At 41.1% G+C, this 18,639-nt stretch overlaps 1 protein-coding gene and 1 long non-coding RNA gene across 7 annotated transcripts in view; one reads left to right on the top strand and one right to left on the bottom strand.

Annotated features, from left to right (window-relative positions):
• Nucleotides 1-18,639, top strand: part of mad1l1 (mitotic arrest deficient 1 like 1) — a 494,211-nt gene that overhangs the window by 376,904 nt on the left and 98,668 nt on the right.
• Nucleotides 14,089-18,563, bottom strand: LOC116407666. Its single transcript, XR_004220474.1, has 2 exons — nt 17,630-18,563; nt 14,089-14,414 (listed from the first exon to the last, which is right to left on the bottom strand). It is a non-coding gene; the product is annotated as an uncharacterized LOC116407666 (long non-coding RNA).

Below are 18,639 nucleotides of genomic sequence, written 5' to 3'. Positions count from 1 at the left end.
CTGCAAACAACAAACTTTAAAGAGATTTGGTCCAGTTTTTTCGGGGTAGTTTAAATGACCAAATTACACTGTTTACCTACCATTTAAAATGTTATTCTTGAACCAAACCCCAACATTTTATATAAGCTGTAATGTTGGTGTGTAGACAGCCATCTCAGTGCATTGTGCCTAAAGGTCCCCATACACGGTAAGATCCGCTCGCTTGGCGAGATCGCCAAGCGAGCGGATCTTCCCCCGATATCCCCACCTACGGGTGGGCGATATCGGGGAGCTTGAAGTTATAAAAAAAATAATCCAAACGACTATATTATGTAGGCGGCAATGGGGCAGTCAGTTCGGGGACCGCATCAACGAGCCGATGCGGTCCCTGATCCGACTGGATTTTCTAACCTGGCCGATCGATATCTGGCCAATTTCAGGCCAGATATTGGTCGGCCAGCCTGCTCGTTTCTGCCCCTACATGGGCAGATAAGCTGCCGAATCGGTCCAAGGGACCGATATCGGCAGCTTCTATCGGTCCGTGTATGGGGACCTTTAGTCTGAGCTTTCAGAAGGAGCCAGCGCTACACATTAGAACTGTTTTCAGGTAACTGATTGTTTCTCCTACTCCCATGTAACTGGAGGAGTAATGAATTGGCTGGGCCGGACTTGGATTTTTACTGTTGCATGCTGTTATCATATCTACCACTAGGTGGGACAGGTAAACCTTTTTAGAAATATAGGTGTCAGGGAGTCGTTATCTTGCTACTTTCCCATTGTTCTGCTGATCGACTGCTGGGGGAAGGGGGGAGATATTGCAGCGCTGCAGTAAAGAGTGACTGAAGTTTATCAATACACAAGTCACATGGTTGTGGCACCCTGGGAAATAAAGAATATGGCTAGCCACAAGTCACATTTCAAAATTAAATATAACAAATCTATTAGCTCTTTTGAAATGGATTCCATTGCAAGATTCTGCCGCAGGAGTGCTATTAACTGATGTGTTTTGCGAAAAAAACATGTTTTTCCATGGCAGAATCTCTTTACTACTATTAGAAATACACTAGTTCAAATACACAATCAACAGCTCCTTTTTTATGTATGTTATATATTGTTTGCCATTGTATGGAATAGTTTGTTGGGAAAACAAAGGATGCTTCTGAATTAGGAGCCACATATAAGAGATCATGATCAGATTATAATTATATTATAGGGTATTATAGGGCCTTGTAACCCTAAACACAAAGTTTATAAGCCCATAAGAGCAGCCCTGGCAACATTACACATGAATGTAAGTACTATTTCATTCCCAGAAAAGGTGCTCTGTCCCAGTTTGTGGTTTGAAATACTTACAGTGCCAGATCGGGAGAATTTATTGGATGTTTATAGGAGTTATAACTGGCACATTGTAAGTGGTAAAATTGAAAAATGCCTTTTAAAGGTTATTTTTTTCCTTCGGACTTTGTAGTGGAATGTTCTCAATATAACCGTAAAATACGATCACTCAGCTTCATTTCTTCTTACACTTATTAATCTGCACACTTTGACCCTGATTTCTGTGTACTGTAAAATTGAAGCTCGAAAACTGAGTTCCCCTCACATTTGTAACCATTTTAAAAGTGAAGTATCTGTTGCCTCCAGATCTTTTTTATAAACTTATATTTGCACTTAAATATAAATATATGATACTGTTGTTGTATGAGCCCACTAATAGCCATATACTTGCCATAGGGATGTTCTTACAATTACTTGTGATATTGTGTTATAGTTAGATTTTTTTTGTATTTTGTTTCTGTAGTAATGGAATGTGGACTCCATGGAATGTGGATTCTACAGAGAGAAAGCAAATGTGAAGCTTCTTGGAGCTGCCTTCTAAAGTATATGTTGTGGTTTTAGTAAGGCACAAAAAGGAACTTCCAATATGGCACTCTCAAACCTGGGTTCCTTTGAAGGTCGGTAATGTCAAAGAGTAAAACAATAAGAACTATATACATTTAAATATTATGTTGTTTTAGAATATTTTGGTGAGTAGTTTAGAAGATGGTCACATCATGGCTATGAATCAAGATACAAAGCTGTGCACCTTGCTTGTGAGCTTTGCTGTCTTTCTTTCTGTCGTATGTATCATGCATCATGGGTATCATGCAAGCTAATAAGTGGATGTAAATCATGTTAGCATTGCCCATTACCCAGATCCTGACTGTATAATCCAGTTCTCTGTCAAGATGTTTTCTGTCCGTGCCTTTTTCTGATTGGCAAAGTCCATATCTTCTGGTTTAATGTAAGACATACTTGCTTGTGTTCTTGTGACATGTTTTTAAATAAAGGCCTGCTTGTTCTACAATCGCTAGGGTGACAAAGTGGCACCTCTGTGCATCTTACTTTGTATATGAACACCAGAAATACTATGATATCAGAGTATCTTCCCCTTTGGAAAGAATCTTTGTATTCGCTACCAATGAGATTAAACTACCTCACCAAGCATATTGGGTCCAGTTGATCCCACAGCCATGTCCCTGCTTCTCTAGTTATCTGAGAAGGTGTAATATCAGTTACAGGCATCGCCAATCCAGCAATTAGTTATTGGGATATCATTTTCTGAGCCTTCAAAGCTTCAGGTACGGGGCATGATCAGTGCTAAATGGCATTAAACTACTTGCTACAATGTTACCATGTCTAATTAGCTTGTACTTCATATGAACTTTGTCTGCAAATTACATTTCCTATGGGTTTTTTTTAGGAGAAACTGAACTTTTAACACAAAAAGTACAAGACATATATTGAGTTTTCACAGAACTTATAGTGTTCCTGACATCTTCACATTTGTTCTAGTGTTTGGGCTTTAAAGGACAGGAAAGAACAGTAAAGACCCATAGTCTGTTTGTCTTTGTTATTAAAGCTCCGCTTTTTAAATGTTAAAAGTCAACAGTGCGCTCTGCGGTGATGTGAAAAGGATGAAACTGAAATAAAGGAAAGAGTGCTTTAAGCGGTGTAGGGTACAGCACATGTAAACAGCTGTCATTTTGAATCTAATATGCCATGTCCACGTGTAACATCTTTGTTTTCTCCACCAGTAATGACAGCTGAATAGTAAAGTCTGTTCAGAATGTGGGGGAGGATTTTACTTGCAGGGGAATAATACAGTACATTCCTGGGAGACTTTCCTATGCCCAATCCCAAGTACAATTAAAGCATTTTGTTTTCCATCAAACTTAACCTCTCTGCTTCCAATATGTCTATCATCCACTTCCCTCTCGCTAAGGGATAAAACCCATTCAATCATAGCAGACATTTGAACGAGCAAGAAGGGAATTAGAATTCATAAAGCCCAGATATAAAAGTTATATTTAGTAGAAATTACAGTGATCTTTTTTTTTTTTTTTTTTTTTTATTTGAACTACTTTACATTTAAACTATCTGGGCATCTCCACATACATACAGTGGCAGGGGCAGGTTACTTATTAGGTATATTTATTTTTGTTTAGAATTGAAACCACTACTTTCTGTTAATACCAAACCACCAGTTTAGACTATAGGAGTCGATTCCACCTGCAGTGAGTGTGGCATACTTACACCAACCGCTTCCCTCTAGGTTATCCTCGTTCTTCATTTGGGAACATTTTGTGACCAAGTCTGAAGCCAGTTGCTCTCACCTTCTACTTTATCACCTTTATCACCTGCCCTCTTTATTCAGCTATAATACCTGTATTCATTTCTTTCCTATCTTTTGGAATATTCCTCTCCTGTAACTCCAACTACTACTCTCTAGACTCTTAAGTTCCTGGAAAATCTCATGTTCCTGCATATTATTAACTTTTTTCACATCCATAATATGCTGTACCCCAGGCAATTTGTTTCTTGGCCTGCGCACTCTACAGGAACAGCTTTTATGTAAAGTTGAAAATGATCTCCAGGTTACCAAGAACAAGGAACCCTTTTTAGTTTTCATCATATTTGATGTCCTCCTCATGTCAACCATTTTTTTCCTATAATATGTCACAGTTCAGTGTCCAGTATAATTACTGCAACCAGACTTAATGTGCCAAAAATGTGTCTTAATGTGCCTACCTGCATCTAGGCTCAACCTCCACAGCAATATCAAGTCTAACAGAAATCCACTAGGGAACCTTTGTAATGCCATTCCTTAGTATCATACAGTATAATACAGCTGCATGCTACTTTCTCTTATGTAAACAAACTTTCTTCTCCAGTTTACCTTTTTGAGGAGGTGCCTAGAGGTTCTATACTTGGCTTATTGTATCTTTCCCTCTGCACTTTGTCTTTAGGAGACCTCTTTAATTCATTTAGCTTTTAATTTCATTTGAATGCAGATTATAAACTGAAACCTACTTACAAACTACTGAAATTCAGACCACAGTATCTCCATAACTGCCTCCTATATGTCTATCTTGGATAAATCAATCTTAAAGGAAAAGGAAAGTCATTTTGGCATTTTACTGCCAATAGATTTGCCACATTAGTGCCACCTAAAACACTATATTTATTCTGCAGAAACCATTAACATACCTGAGTAGACAACTTTAGAAGCTTTCTCTTAGAAAGGCTAATAAAGAGTTAAAGGAACAGTAACACCAAAAAATTAAAGAGCTTTAAAGTAATAAAAATATAATGCACTGTTGCCCTGCACTGGTAAAACTGGTGTGTTTGCTACAGTACCACTACTATAATTTATATGATAAGCTGCTGTGTAGCCCCGGGGGCAGCCATTCAAGCTGGAAAAAAGGAGAAAAGGCACAGGTTACATAGCAGATAACAGATAAGCTCTGTAGAATATAATAGTGTTTTATCTGTTATCTGCTATGTGCCTGTGCCTTTTCTCCTTTGAATGGCTGCCCCCATGGCTACATAGCAGCTTATTTATATAAATTATAGTAGACTTTCTGAAGTAAAAACACAACTTTTACCAGTGCAGGGCAGCAGCACATTATATTTTAGTTACTTTTATACACTTTCATTTTTTGGTGTTACTGTTCCTTTAATCTCAAGCAGCAGGCATACCTTCAGTTCTCTCAATAGTGCCCTTAAGTCTCCCCATATTTCACCTGTTCAGAGGATCTGAAGCCAAACAGGAAGAAAAAACGCTGAGCTCTGTAAAGAAAGTTCCCATAATGCATCACTTCTGCACCAAGACCAAGACCAAGTGAACATGCTCAGTTTGTAAGACTGTGAGTCAGCTTCCTGCTGATTGGCTCAGATCCACATTCCTAAGGGGGGGGGGAGCAGGAGAGGGGAGAGCTGTATGTCTTTGGTACATGAATTACAGACACAACAAATCTTTTGACAGAGGACTCAGTGCAGCATTTCTGTAAGTGCTTATGGCTGTATTTACATAGACCTTTCTGATAAAGCTTACTTAGTTTTTACCTTTCTTTCTCCTTTAAGATATCAGCTGCCATTTTAAGTATCTTCCTTCCTGCAGTCTCTAGCGTTATAGCTGAGATCACACATTCCTAAGGGAGGGGGGAGCAGGAGAGAGGAGAGACCTGTGCAGACTCTGGCCCTGGAAATTAAGGTTGTTTCTGAGAGAGGAAGTCTGATACTGGAACATCATGTTTACAAAAAGAGAGACAAGAAATCCTGTGTTTCTTTTGATAGAAGACTCAGCATTACTGTAATTGCTTATGGCTGTATTTACATAGACCTTTCTGATAAAGCTTACTTAGTTTTTACCTTTCCTTCTCCTTTAAACTTTGCTGCTAGACTTATACTATTCTTATCTAAGAAAGAATCTCTATGTTGTCAGAATCTTTATTATGGATCCCTGTTAAGCAAAGGCTTCACTCCTCTACACCTTCTACATCCCCTTCATGTTTGCCTTGATATATAACTGGTCATTTCCTATGTTTGAAATTATAGTAAAAAGTAGAGCTGTATTACATAGAGATACATATCAGTGTTTGAAGCTAAGTAGTCACCTGTATGAGAGGTGTCTGGCTAGGGAGATGCAAGGCTGTAGCTGGACTGAATCTAGCAGTGTCAGAACAGTTATCTTTTCTAAAAGTTAAATCCATGAGATAGAACACAGAACAGATTTAGGAAGGCATGGTTTAGGATATTTATGGCAGAGGGTGCATTTACTATGCAGGATTTCTTTTCATTCTTACTCTGTGTTGCTAACCAATACATGAATTCTTGGTGTATATTGCCATAGACTATATTCACAGAAATAATTGAAAGAATATTTATTATCTGGTGGAATTAAATGAATTTATAGATCAGGTGTTTTTGGGGCTATACCCACAGACGCTGTGTAATGTATTTTTAAAAATTCAGCTTGTATTTTGTATTGGAGCACATGTTTTTGTGTGTATACCATTGGGGGAAGAAATGTCCTGCTTAATAGCCTGTTGGCAAGTAGAACATCCTGGCAAACTTGGTGATGCCCAAAAGCAACTTCAAGCTTCTGAAATATGGTAATTGCTACACAAAACTGGATGTTTTTTCTGTCGTTCCATAAACATAGCCCAACTAGAAGATCAATATATCATTTTTATGTTTAAAGGCCTGATTTAAAGGAGAAGTTGGAAGTACTGAGGCAGTAAATAAGTCTTATCCAACTGAAGTTGATGGTTGCAGGAGTGCTTTACTTATGATAAAAAAATGGTAGGTGTACGAAAAAAAAATTCATCATAGATATAAAGGAATATCCATTTGCTCTGATCAAAACCCTTCTGAATTGCAGGCATTAGTGAGTATTACTGGGTAAAGAGATTCAGTCCAACTGAACTGGATAAGAGTTTAATTCTTCATTCCTCATGTCCCTTGGTGATATTGTAGGAACATGTTCGTTTCCCCTGTAGTATACTAGTAAAGACGCCAGTTTTATTATGTGCTAACACTGGCCAGAAGTGCACTTATCGAATGTCCTTCGAGTACCATTAGATATCAAACTAGTGCAAAAAATATGAAATCAAGGCGCCTGTTTCAGAGAATAGAAAGATGGATAGAAAATAAAAGAGAAGCAAGAGTTTGAAAGGGATACACATGAAAGTAAGCTAGATGGGAATGTTCAAAACACTAAGAACTGATGGAAATGTTGCTAAAAATATGAAGTAAAAGCAACAGAAAATATGAAGTAGAAGCAATAGAGCAGGAAGTAAGGCTTTGAATGTGGGAAACAGTAGTTACTGCTCAGGGAATACCCAGCTGTGTAGCATATTGGACTTAATGGAGAAGAACAACAAAAAAGTTCTTTGTGTTGTTTACCAGAAGTGGACGATGAAAAAAGATGAGGAAGGCAGTCATACCTCTTCTGCTAAATCATGAGTAATTGCACCTATTGATGCTGGGTATTAAAGGTTATCCCATTATTTCCACAATGGATTACGTCAACAGGTATGGCAGACTTGTGTGCCAAAGGGATCACATGCTAATAAACCCCTAAGGCTAATGCCAGACGAGGCGTAGGGTGGATATTTTCGGCAAGCGGAAAAACGCTTGCCGAGGATTCCGCCCCCAACCCTCCTACATGTGCCTGCATCCAAATGAATGAGTTATGCTCGGGTGCAGGCACTTGTAGCTGATATACGCATAAAAACGCAAGAGTTTGAAAGTCTCACGTTTTTATGCGTATTTCGGCTACATGTGCCTGCACCCGAGCGTATTCCATTCATTCGGGTGCAGGCACATGTAGGAGGTGTAGGGCGGTATTTTCAGCACGTGCTTTTCTGCTTGCCGAAAATATCCGCCCTACGCCTTGTCTGGCATTAGCTTTAGGCTAAACATTTTAGCTGCTATTTGCACTCATTCTATGTGCACAGTTGATTTTTTTTAACTCAACTCACAGCCCAGCCACAATGCTGCTCAAATTCTAAGAGAATAAACATAATCCCACTATTGTTGGGACACTTGTGGGTTTTGGCAAGTCCATGTAACTTTGATACAAAATCAGATCTAACTTACCATGCACCCACTGAAAGCTTCCACTGACAGATTGCTTGGAGCTCCCCCTGTCTCTGAGGGACTTAAATTTTAATTATTGAATTAATTTTACAGGAACCAGAACACATTTTTTTACTGCCAGCTGGTATGTAATGAACCAACTGAAAAATAACATCTTTAGGAAGAAGAAAAGGGTAACACAGCTAAATAAAGAGGGTGAAATGCTGCCATTCTAGTAAAAATTCTTTATTTTGTATGTTAAAGGTATACAAGAATGTGGTTTTCTGCCGTTTTGGGTTTAAGCAATGTTTTGAGGTCTGTTATTCAATATTAATAAGACTGAAGAGATATGAAAACATTGCACGGCTGCAGACATGAGTTGTAAAATGCGCAAAGCCACAGGTGAGAAGATGGAGGCGCGGGCCTCACTAGAATAGTAACCTGGGGTCGCTGCTTTTTTTTTTACGCAAGGACAACCACTGGCCCTGGGCTCTGAAGTAGGTGATTATAAACACTTGGCAGGGGTACCTAACATATAGTTACCCCATAGTGATTAACCCCTTTTTCTTTAAAAGTTCTAATGAAAAATCCTTTGCTGTTAATGATTGCAATTGTCAGTATCACTTCTAAAGGAAGCTCATATTACTAAATGTTATCAGAACATCCACCCCCTTCCTCCCCAACTCAGTCATACCCAGGGTTCTGGCTTTATTCAAGGGTCGCATGGAAAGCCCTCTATAACTCAGGGTTAGGTGCTGAATCTAGAATATAGACTGGAGTATCTTACGGGAGGTTCATGGAAGTTAATAAAGACTGTAGTCAGACAGCCAGGGCATTATTAATCTTCTTTGCATCTTTATGCCACCATTTTAAAAATGGGTCCAGTTATTTTGGTGCCAAGATATTGCTGTGCAGTAGCCCCATAGAACTTGGTGATCACCAACACACCTGCCGGAAAATTCATTTGCTACACTTTGTGCTTTGCTAAGGGTATGTCCATGCTGGCAAGTAAACACAAGCCATATATCATACAGTTATACACACTGGATAATGAGCTCGTCTTATAATGCATTTGGGAAACATTAATATGAAGAATGCATTGGGGCTAGCTGTCATTTTAAACTGTGGGATTAGTTTCCTATGAATTTTGTTTGAAAAGACAAGGATTGTTATCATATTTATGTTGGTACGCTAGTATAATCCTGTGTCATTTTTAAACTGCCATTTGAGAGGGAATTTAGGTCAGTTCAGATGCAGCTCCAAACATCGCAATGCTAGCTATAGCTCAAACAAATGTCAGGCGTTATAATTGCTGCCAGTATTCTTCTCCACGGACTTCTGTACAAACATATACATAGGTCAAACAAAAAATAGAGCAGGAGATATTTGTATGTATGACACAGTCTCGTTGGTCTCATAAGTAATACTAGGTATGAAAAATGCCCACAACAAATGCTGCACTGTGGCAAAATTGCACTGTTATCCCTCATGATTAAATGATTCATTGTGTTTTATATATTAGATCCATTTATATGAGTATTAGTGTCATCGAAAATGGAACCAAAAAGCCTTTTGGGTACAAACCCTAGTGGTAGCTAATGTTGGTATGCCTCTCCTGGTTTCAGCTGAATGTATTACAGGTACATAAGGGTATATTTTATGAGCACAATTGAATACAAATAGAGACACATATACTAAGCTATGTATCACATCTGGATATCCCAAATTCAGTGAGTTTTCCTTTCACAGTAAGGTCCATTGATGCTTACTGCAGCCAGTATATGCCGCACAATAATAGTTAAAGTTGAAATATCTGCTTGTTCATTCTTACTGCTTGTCTCAGGTGTATAGGAGGCTATAAGTAAAGCTGACCATACAATATAAGAGGATTTTTCCCCCAATACACCCACCAAAGGTGAACCAAACGGATTACAAAGACAGGGTTACAAACCCTTGGAGCAAGGACTGCATTGACGAGCCCATGGGCGTCCGCAGAAAATTTTCCAAGGGGGGGCAAGTAAGCTAGCATCATCCTGCAACAGACAAATATATTTTTGCAGGATGATACTAGGGGAGGCTAAAGATGGCCCATACACAGACTGACCTACAGCTAATGTGACACTTAGTGGATTCGCTGCTGGCGTAAAAAGTTAACCTCCCAACTACCTCTTGCCGTTCCCACTGACTCCCAGGGATACTGTACAAAAGTGCGGGTGGGGGTGCTTTTTTTTTTTTACCCTAAAATGTTTAGTATGTAAAAGTATTCATACGCGCACTTCTGTTAGGGGATCTGCAAACATTTGTGTTTGTGATCAGTTAGCTTAAAGGGGTAGTTCGCATTCGAATTCACTTTTATTTTTAATGGTTTTTCAGTTATTTAGCTTTTTGTTCAGCAGCTCTCCATTTGGTATTTCAGCAGCTATCTGGTTGCTAGGGTCTTATTTACCCTAGCAACCAGGTAGTGGTTTAAACAAGAGATGGGAATATGAATAGTTAAGGGGCCTACTTGGAAAAATAAGTAATACAAAATTATAATAATAATAAAATTGTAGCCTCACAGAGCAATATTTTTTGGCCCCCATTTGAAATCTGTATAGAGGCAGAAGAGAAAGGCAAATTATTCAAAAAAATTAATTAGGAAGACCAATTTAAACCACCCCTTTAGATGTGTTTGTTAGTTTTATAGCAAGAAAGGCAGTGGGTACTGACTCCCCATTATATACAGTGAGACGCAGTCCGTATTTACAAAACCAGCACATTATATGCCATGAGGAGCAGTGGGTACAGATGGCAGATATTCAGGCCCTGGCACTATAACACTGGCACGGATACACAACATTGGCCCCACTGTAACTTACTATAAATGAACAAAACAATGACAAAAAAAAAAAAAATAGTAAGTGCAAAAAACAACAACAAATATATAAACACACAATGAGCTTTTTCAGAGGGAAAGAGTTAACTTACCCCCCATGTGTTAGGGTAGGGGATAGATTATAAATTATTATAGATGTCAGGTCAGGCAAAAAACAATTTAATATTCAGCTAGTGATTCTTTAGAACTGTATAGTACCTGTGTATAGTACCTGTGTATAGTATCTGTGGGATGAAAACTGCAGCAAAAGTTGAGAGTTGGTTCTTAGGTAAAGTTACAGCTGCAGATTCTTCTTTTCAGTCTTCATTTCTGTTTCCAGTTTGAAAAAAATCTCCCGATCCCTGTGTGCATCTGTGCTCTGATTGGTCAATTTTACTGTCTGTCAAGGAAGCTGTGCTCTGATTGGAGAATCCACAAGAACAAAGATCCAATCGGAGCACAGCAAAACGGGCTTGAGGGGACAGAAACGGAGTAAGATTTTTTTTTTTTTTGCTACTTTTCCAGGGGGGGGCAAGTGCCCCCTCTTGCCCCCTTCTGTGGACGCCCATGGACGAGCCAATGCGGCACTTGATCCACCAGGAAAACTTACACCTTCCCAATCAACATCTGACTGATTTATGGCCAGGTATTGGTCAGGTAGGTCCATCAGAACGCCCCATCCATGGGCAGTTGCCAGATCAGCTTAAAGGACCCAAGCCAGCAGACTAAATCTGCCCATGTATAGCTATCTTAATAATTGACTTACCTGCTGGACTTTTACTGGGCTTTTACTACAAGGTTTTACCCCTCCCATTGTCACCTCTTGGCTTCTAATGCCAACCAGAGCTTCTGAATTTATCGCTGTTGCAGATATGCCTCTATTGCATAGTTTAACTGCAGTAAAGTTTGGTACATGTGTTCTTTATTAGCCAGAATGCCATGTTATAGAAGGATGGTGATTCTGCAAATACCCTGTGTATAAATAAAAATAAATGTAGATAAAGCTCAATCAATTTTACTGGGTGAAATGTCAGGTATTTTCTGTATTTTTCTTTTTTTTGTCTATTTTTTTGTGTGGAGCAGGCTCCTTCGTTACACTTTAATGGGCCTGTGCAAGAGACTCAATTATCCATCCTCTTGTGTCTTTGACTCTTCTGTTATTGCAACTGGATTTTTTTTTTTATTTGTGTTTATTGTAATACTTTGTATTTATCTATTATCTTAATACCCCCTGTTTGTATTAATGTATCCTACTGTACAGCGCTGCGTACATAAGTAGCGCTTTATAAATAAAGATATACATACATACATCTGGTGGCCAAGCGTGTATTGTGGGCTGTAGTTTTTCCTCAATGTATGCTAGCAATTCATTTGAGGGTAAATCTGGCCATACATGTAAGGATATGCTTGTTTGGTTGGGTTGCCCACCTTGAGGTAGGCAACATCAGGCTGATGCAATCATTTGGCCCTTGGCAGTACAAGTAGTCTGTCGGGGCGAGGACCATGTCAATGAGACGGTGTGTTGCTTGCCCTGACACTGATTTTCTGTCAGATTTTGCTTGGGGAGGGCCCCATACATGGGCCATTAAGCTGCTGACATGGTCAGCCTGTGGCTTTTATCAGCCCATGTATGGCCACCATAATGGACATCATGATAGATTAGATTTGTGATATCCTATACTTCTTAGTCATGTAGGGACAGAGGTGAAGTTTGGCCCAATCTTCACTGCAATAGATTAAACTGCTGTACCTCTTCCCAATTTATATGCTCATTCCCCTATTTAGATGTAAATTCTTAGCGAATAAGGCTTGCTTATTATGGAGCAGTTAATTGTTTTTCAACACTCATGTTAATTATATATTTTTAATTGCATTTGATATAAGTTTTATTCTTCAAATTTAACCTTTTCTCTATTTCCTATTTGTGAATGCTTTAATACCCCTTTGACATTATGTGTGGATGGTGCAAATATAGATTTATCTGCATGTGTAAAATGCCCTTACCTGTTATAAAACTATCTCTAGTATAACACTGTACCCCACTTTTGTAACATCTGTTTAACATCCAGTTAAGGGAATGCTGGCTAAATTGATAAGGGTGGCTGCCTGGGGTTAGGGTTTAGGTGTGACATTGATTCGGGCAATGTGAATACTTGTACAGCACAGCATTGCTTCTAACATACACTCATCAGCCTGCAAACTACTGTATATCGTGCCTGGCTTGACAATGTGTGTATTGTGTAAATAACTCAACATACAAAGAAATGATTATAAAGTTAAGTCAAGGGCAAGGATAATTTAGTTCAGTCAATCCTGATTGAGCTTTCTGCATGCTTCTTCATGAAGCAGGAAGGGTCACAACCTTCTTTCTGGCCACAAATTAGCAGCTTCTTCTCTATTACCCATTCTCTGAGCACCCAAGGCAAGGAGAAAGTCTTCACATGCTGAATTACAAGATCAGTCTATAATGATTTCAATTGTCAGTATAGGTACTACACGGCGCCATGGCGTGATCCAGAAATTCAGCAGTCAGCGAGCAATTCTAACACCTTTAGATAAAGAGAATATACTAATGAAAGTAAATATTTGATGCGATTTAATTCCAAATGTTTGTGTGCACAAATATATACAATGAATATTGTTATGGTGAAGGACAACTGGGCACACAAACTCTCACACAATTTATAAGAAACCACTTATCACTCAGCTATATTTATGGAGTGTGGGGGGGACCAGAGCAACCGGAAACCCAAGGATACATTGAAAAGTCTTGGAGATTTTGCCTTTGTATTAAACTCAGGACTGACAGCTTTGCCAGCAAGCAATGGAAACGGAAGTAACGGGAGAAGTACTATGGAGCTTAGGGTGTAGTTAAACTACAACTTGCTGAGGTTGTGTGGTGCAGATGGTATAAATGGATGCCAGAGGATTCTTATGGTGAACTATGATACAGATTTATTGTCCAAGACACAGATGGTAAGATCAGGGTAATCATATACTCACAAGCAGTTGATATAGAATGTCACCGTGGTTAGTAGCAGTTGTGACATACAGAGGCAGTGCAGCACACAGTGGAGGTAGGTAGAGTTAATAGCCAGGAGTCCCAAGATGGATGCCCTTTACTGAACCGGATCCCTACAGCCAACAGTGGTTCAGGGGTTAATACTAACCTGAATCCTTTGTCTTCTTACAGCAAGGCATACAGAGCCTGGGGTAGGCAAAACTCTTAATGTCTCCTATGTTGGAGCTACAGCTGCTCGTTCTAGCTAGATCTGACTATGCTCACTCTCCTAGAGGGTTGTGAATGCTATGTGGATCACTCCTGTATTCGAAGCACCAGAGGAAACTTATAGTTGATCAGAAGAGGAAGATTTATTCGCATGCAGAGTTCTCAGGCAAACTTACATGAGACTGGTGTCTAACACCCTGCTCAGTCTGCAAGAGAAGTAAGCTCGTGCCCCACCCCAGCCCTTTATATAGTCCAACTGTCCTTGTTTTTGTCCGTTTTAGGCAGTTGCCCTTCTGGCCTTTTCTGGCCATCCATCTGTTCTTCTGCTTTTCCTGTTGATGTCGACACAACGCTGGGGGGGGGGCAGGTGCGATCTTAGCCTTGTCTTGTTTCGTTTCCTTGTACCTTGTAGCATAGCGGATGTCTTTTAACCACAAGCAGAAGCTGTAACTTAAGCAAAAATAGATCAAAGGCAGAGATATGAAGGGGAATTTGATGTTTGCACACAAGCAATGAACTTTATCATTTGTGACATTAAATGTTATTTAGCATTAAAAGTGTGGTATCTTTAACATTTCCCTCCTGTTGTCACAATGATAAAGGAAAACTTCAAGCAAAAGTTAGCTCAATGTCAGGCATAGGGTCAAAATGATGGACGGCCTTATACATATTTACTGTAATCATGCGGCGTATTATTGGTATAATGCAGCAGGCGACTACTGATAATGCTAAGATAATACAAGCGAATAGGACAGCAAGCGACTTTAATGCAGTTTGCCATGAAGAAAATAATCCCTCAAACCAAGACCCTGACCTGGCTGTAGGTTGCGCAATAACCAGGTGGAAAGGGCTTGAGCTGACGTCCGGTAGAGGAGCCATTGTAGCAGGTGTAATTTCCAGGATAGACTGTAATAGGGGTGCTCGAAGTGGGATGCTCATTAGTCAATGGATATGAATTCTTCCAGGTTGAGCAAGTGTCGTCACTATCAAGTGAAGTGTTCGTAAAAATGGTGAGCACACACTCCTCAACTTCTTGTGGCAGGTTTAAAACCACGGTACCATGGTGAGGTCGAGCACCTGCGCCGTGTATTTCATCCATTCCAGCCATAGATTGGTTTCAGCAAACCCTGTCTCGATGGCTATAGTGTCTTCATAAGATGGATCAGCGATGGCCTTGATCATGCTAAACGCAGGTTGTGGTGGTCTTGGTTGGGCTTCCTCAGTGTATTCTGGATTTTGGTACATATCCTTCAGAACAAGATAGCCCCAATAGAACTGCTTGTAGACCGGGCGGTATGTTGCGATGACGTAGGTTCCTTCATCGGTTTTGCTGGGATTCTCAATGTTAAATTCTCGAAGGACCAAAATGTGAATCTCATCTTGCCAGGGAAGGCTCGGGCCAGCTAATTCTTTTAGCCGCGCCTTTAGGTCGTAACGAAAGGTAAGACCATACCAGAATCGTTCCCCAGGGATGTGGGTAAGGTCCCGTTTTACCTCGAGAGAGACAGGACCGGGAGATATTTGCAGCCTCAGGTCGCCGATAAGGTCTCGGCCACATAGGTTGATTGGACATATGGAGGAGTAAACAAATGAACACCGCACAGATCTGCGGGTCACGGGGTCTACAACTCTTAGGGGTACGGTGACCTTTTCAGACGCTATACCTCCACCTGCGTTTCGGGTTATCACAGAACCTTTTGTCTCACAACCCACATAGGACTTTTTAGTCAAAACGGACCTACAGGCTCCGGTATCCACCAAGAATTTTATGTTAATCCCCTTAACTTCTAGAACTATCTCAGGTTTCTTTAGGTCAGCATAGGATAGCTCAATAATCTCGGTGGATTTGTCGGAGCCCAGATCCCGTCATGCCTTCTCACTTTTCATCGGGCACTCCCTGGCTAGGTGTCCCTTTTTCCCACATATGTAGCATTCACCCCTTCTCCTTCTACCCTCGTAATCGGGGATCCTTCTCCTCGGTCTGCCTTTCTGTTCGCTAACGTACGTGTCCCCCTCATCGTCCTCACTGTCAACATAGTATGTCGCAGCGGCTTTGCTACGTTTTTGTTTACCTTCAACAACTCGCTCAGCATGTTTGGCATATTCTACGAACTCGGAGAGCCTACACGTTCTCCAGGTTATCAGGTGTTTTACTACAAAGGCCTGTATGTCGGGTTTTAGCGCCCGATGGAGCGCAGCCTTAAGGTGTTGTTCGTATGCAACTGTCATGCGCTCAACTAGTTGTTCTACATTCTCTTTGGCACCTTGAGTTAGGGTAAGGTATTTTGTCAGGTCAGGGGTAGTTTTGTAATATGTTGTCATGCGGGCTAAAACTGCCTCAAATTGATTTGTGAGGCGAGCACTGTTGTATCGTAGGACTGGGTTCCCTGATTCATTCGGGTTGTAAATGGACCAGTCGCCTTGGACCTGAGCCCATCGTATTCCATTCACCCGTCTGAGTACTCTCTCGCATTCTTGGGCGGTCAAATTGTAACTAGTTTTAAGCTGCCTCAACTCCTCTACGCACTGAATAACATCATCTTGGGGGGGGGGGAATTCCTTTAAGGGCTGCCATCATGTCGTCTTCTGTCCATGGACGATAGACATGAGTGGTTGATGCTACCCCGTCGGGGAGTTCTATCATGGGATATTGCTGTAACTGTTGATTACTAGGGGGATTGAGGGACCCATATGGGGGTGGAATTTCGTCGGGAGGAGCTGTTGTATTACACAAGGCTAGGCGCGCACCTCCATAGGGGTTGTTACGCTTGGCATCCCTGGGAAGAGTTTCTCTGTGAGATGCTAGTCCGGGGTGTGGTGAATGAAAGTCATACGCTGGGTACGGAACAGTTCTGCTATGACAGGGTTGTCTATCAGGGGTCCCGTCTGGATGAGAAGAGGGAGACCAGAGGGGCTCTCTCCTGGGCTCAACAGTTTGGGGTGTGTATTGGACAGTACTGGCTTGGGAGGTGGCCGGGCTGACTGTCTGGGCGTTGCTAGCCGTGGACTGGGAATTCTGGGGGGTGACGGGAACGGCTGGCAACTCGGACTCAAGGTCAATGAGGGTGTCATTGCTACTTGATGTGCCCTCAGCTTGTTGGACTACGGGGTTAGTAGGAGGAACAAATAGTTCCTCGGGTTTCTTTCCAAAATAAAAGGCACATATGTCCTTTTTCTTTTGGTCAGCAATAGATTTCCATTCTTTCGCTATTTCAAGTCCGTTTTTCTTCTCTAACTTGTCGTCTCCTTTACAATCGTCAGTGATTTTTGCGACTAATTTGGCACACTGTTTAGGATGTAAATGTCCCTTAAACTGATATCTTGTGCGCCAAAGGGCACAAGATATCATGGATCTTTCCTATGCATATTAGCCTCGTCGTCTGTAGCACTTATAGACTTGGTCTTACTGGATTCTTGACCCATGATTGGTCTCCTAACGTGACCACAGGGGATGTTGGTCACTAAGGGATTTCTAATAGAATTATGTCAGACTGTGACGTCGTGTTTTGAGTCTCTTGTCGTTCAGACTACCTTAAGGAATTTTTTTCTGTCACTCTGACGACTACAATCCCATCCCCCTCTCCTTCTAAATGAACTTTCCCTAACACTTCAACAAACACAATAACTTCCTCTACTTTTACACAAGATAATATAAATGTACTTACACTTTACAGGTGTAGGTCACGGAGATAGGTTCAAGGGTCAATGCACAGCAGTGGGTAGGTCGGTCTTATTCTCCTGATCGATTTCCTCTGTTTGTGGTTCGGTGGAGACAGCTGTCCCAGCGCCAGGGAGTCGCCCCAAACGGCCTCTCTTAACAGTCTCTCCGTGGAGGACCGGAGGTCTTTCGCGTCCGTGTTGTCAATGTGGACGCTCGTTCGGGCCGGCTGCCCGGGCGTCGGTGACCAGTGTCTCCGGCTCGAAGGACCAAAATTTGAATGCTATGTGGATCACTCCTGTATTCGAAGCACCAGAGGAAACTTATAGTTGATCAGAAGAGGAAGATTTATTCGCATGCAGAGTTCTCAGGCAAACTTACATGAGACTGGTGTCTAACACCCTGCTCAGTCTGCAAGAGAAGTAAGCTCGTGCCCCACCCCAGCCCTTTATATAGTCCAACTGTCCTTGTTTTTGTCCGTTTTAGGCAGTTGCCCTTCTGGCCTTCTCTGGCCATCCATCTGTTCTTCTGCTTTTCCTGTTGATGTCGACACAACGCTGGGGGGGGCAGGTGCGATCTTAGCCTTGTCTTGTTTCGTTTCCTTGTACCTTGTAGCATAGCGCATGTCTTTTAACCACAAGCAGAAGCTGTAACTTGAGCAAAAATAGATCAAAGGCAGAGATATGAAGGGGAATTTGATGTTTGCACACAAGCAATGAACTTTATCATTTGTGACATTAAATGTTATTTAGCATTAAAAGTGTGGTATCTTTAACAGGGTGCTATTAAATATTCTGCTGTGATTACTTATCCTCGTTCACGAGGCCCTGTCCCTGACTTTCACTAGAGGTATACTGTTCCCTAGGGTACAATGGCTTCTGGGGCCTACAGTCTGCTCCCGGGCTCATATGGAGCTCTGCTTGGGACACAACATGCAGCCAAAAGAGGAAGCCACTCCTCCTTGCTAGACACTATATCAGTCTGCAAGGGGAGTGGTCAACCTGACTAAACCTATAA

The sequence above is a fragment of the Xenopus tropicalis genome, chromosome 9 (assembly GCF_000004195.4).
Source record: "Xenopus tropicalis strain Nigerian chromosome 9, UCB_Xtro_10.0, whole genome shotgun sequence".
Lineage (NCBI taxonomy): Eukaryota > Metazoa > Chordata > Amphibia > Anura > Pipidae > Xenopus > Xenopus tropicalis.
Note: the sequence above shows the minus strand (reverse complement) of the source record. Positions and strands in the feature narration are given on the sequence as shown.